Below are 3368 nucleotides of genomic sequence, written 5' to 3'. Positions count from 1 at the left end.
CTGGAAATCTGAAACTGGAATGTAATAATCTGAATTACTGGAAATCTGAAGCAGTGTGATGGATTTCTATTGCACTGCACAGCCTCTCTCTCAGTAATGCTTCTATGGAGACTGCTTCTTATCAAAAAAATGGTATAAAACTGTGGGTTTCCTCTGTGAAATTGAACAATTGTGCTCCAAAATCCATACCTAGGGTCAGAAGAAACCCAGCATCATTTTCCTTCATTTGAACTCTCTTTCACTCAAGTGTCTGGAATTTTGGATCTTAACCATTTATGTCCCACTTTATTTTCAATATTTGAAAAGTCAGAGTTTGAGCTCTGACTTGCTATTTCTGTCTTGGATGTATTATTTGGGAATATAAATCCAGAGAAAATAAAATTATTCCCTAATATGATGCTCCTTTGCCTTTACATTTCTTCCTCATAATCACTTCAGGCTTCAGAGGTGGCAATACCAGGAAGAGGTAATGATTGTTCCAGGTAAGGAATTAGGATCAGGAAGAGAGAAATTCCAAAGAAAGATGGATTTCAAAGCTGTGTGATTGAGTGGGAAGCTGGAAAACCTCTTTTCAGGGATGTCAGTGTCCCTTTGGTCCCAACAGCTGCCCTTTACTTTGTGCACAATAATCCCATTATTGGGGTTTTTGGAACTTGTGCAAGGGTGATGGTGCCCAGTTTTATTAAAATTGATAACAAGTGTAAGAAAAAGCCCCAAACTCCTCTCATTATCCTTCAGTGCTCATTTGAATTGTTACTCCTCCAGAAGAGATTGGGCTTGCATAAGCAAGCAGTTCTAATTAATGCCAGCTATTTCACAATTAAACAGCAGTAAAAGCAGTACTTTACATCAGTAGTTTAATAATGCTGAAAGCTCTGCTGATCCTATTCTAGATCTGGAGAAAACCATGTGTGGACACTGGAGGGATTGGGCAGACCTGGCTACCAGGAGCTGCATGGAAATCTTGAATCTGAATTAACCTGAGGGTTCAGATTCAAAGCAAACTCCGAGGTTGTGGCAATCACCAGGAGAGCATCACTGGCACAAATAAAGCCTGGAGAGTCCCAAAAGCACAAAGATGAGGCCACAGTGTTTATAATGTGTGAGCAGCCCTGACCTGGAGGGACCAAAATAGCACAGCTCACCTGCAGCTGGCAAAAAATAAAAATAAAAAAGCCAGAATCACTAATTAGGAGAAAGTTATAGAGCATATTTGCAGTAATAACCTGAAAGAGAATGGCCAGTATGGATTTCAAAGGGAAAATTTTTCTGCACAAAGATGGTTATAAAAGGTTTTGGAGCTGATGATGGCAGCTCATTCAAACTGTTTGATATTCAAAAGGCATTTGATGGCACATCTCCTGCTGAAAGCCATAGGAAAAATAAATTTGGGTCACATAGAAGGAAATATCCCACGGTGAGGACTAATTGCATTCATCTTTTATTTATGCATGGAAACCTCATAAAACATTCCCTACCCCAGTGACATCCAAAGACTTTCCAGTCTGAGCTATATTTAGGGCTCTGCTCTGCTCCCTGGAGAGGGAGGTTCTGCCACGCTCCAGGATCTGGCTCACTAAAGATCCTCAAATCCTAAGAGCAGAGGGACTGTAATAAAAAATGTAAATTAATTGAGTTCCACATTAATAACCCATCACATCTTTCTGTCCACTCTTTCCTGACAGATAATAACATTTTTTTTGGGCAGCCATGGATTTTTTATCCTTTTTACCCAAAGCAGGGTTGGGTTTCAGGAGCTGGCTGTGTGCAGGTGCTCCAAGCCATGACTTAGCAGCATCACTCCACATTCCAGCTCCAGTGACCCCATCCTTGTGCATCCTGAGCACAATTCCAGGCATCCCAATGTCATTCCCCCTCTCAGGCATCGCTTTAACCACGGGTGGCCTCTGCTTCAGTCCTGTTCTTTCATTTTTCTGCTTCCCCCCTGCAACCTGCCTGCTCCTGCACCATCCCACATCCTGCTGAATTTGGCATTTTCCTAAGGATCAATGGCACAGAGAATGAGAGGAAAAAATTCCATCCTTTTCCTTCTTAATTATCACAAATTATTAATGTGAAGGAGCCTGGGAGAGCGAAAGAAACTCCACCCTCAGAAAGAATTCTGAGCACTAAAACTTCTTCCAAACCATTTCACAGGAGATGAGCTTTTATTTGCAGACAAATGAATTTCTGAGTGATTTCATCAAAGAACAAAACAGCTGCTGTGGATTAATGCTGGGACACTTTGAATTTTGGGCATTTTGAAAGGTCTTGACTTTTTTTTAATTTTTATTTACTTTTTTTAATGAAAATTTGAAGCTGAATTTCGTAAGAATAGATGTTACAATAAATAAACAAACAAATAAAAAACACAAATAAATAAGTAAACACATACATACATAAATAAAATAAATAAATAAATAAATTAAAATAAATAAAGTAAATAAATAAATAAAGTAAAATAAATAAAGTAAAGTAAATAAATAAATAAATAAAGTAAAATAAATAAAGTAAATAAATAAAGTAAAATAAATAAAGTAAATAAATAAATCAAGTAGAATAAATAAATAAATAAAGTAAAATAAATTAAATAAATAAATAAATAATAAATAAAAAGGTAAAATAAATAAAGTAAATAAATAAAATAAATAAATAAAATAAATAAATAAATAAATAATAAATAAAATAAACTAGATAAAATAAATAAAAACAACAAATAAATAAATAAATATTAAAAAATAAATAAATAAAGTAAAATAAATAAAGTAAATAAATAAAGTAAATAAATAAAATAAATAAATTACTACTAATAAATAAATAAATAAATTATACAAAATAAGTAAAATAAATAAATAAATAAATAAGATAAATTAAATAAATAAATAAAATAAATAAATAGATAAATAAATAAATAAATAATATAAATAAAATAAATTAATAAAATTAATAAATAGATAAATAAATAAATAAATAAATAAATTAAAATAAAAAAAATAAATCAAATAGATCAAATGAACCATAAAGTATGTCTTTGCTATGCTGATATATTAACATGCACTATCCTGCTGGTTGTCCCTCAGGCCACCTGGCATGGGCTGGCTCGTGTCACACAGCTCATGTCCCTTCCCTGCCAAGCCAGGCTGAGTTCACGGGGCAGATTGGGAAGGCTCCTGCCCAGCACTGATTCCTGAATCCTTCCTCCATCCTCTTTGGGAAAGTGGGAGAGAGCTCAGGCCAGAAGGGAGCAAAAAGGGTGACAACAGAGAAAATAATAACATGATAAACAGTGAAGTTCCTGTTATAGATCTATATATATTACATATATATGTGTGTGGATATATAATAAATTATTATAATATAATATAATA

The sequence above is a fragment of the Parus major genome, chromosome 5 (genome assembly GCF_001522545.3).
Source record: "Parus major isolate Abel chromosome 5, Parus_major1.1, whole genome shotgun sequence".
NCBI lineage: Eukaryota > Metazoa > Chordata > Aves > Passeriformes > Paridae > Parus > Parus major.
This window is presented reverse-complemented; position numbering follows the sequence as displayed.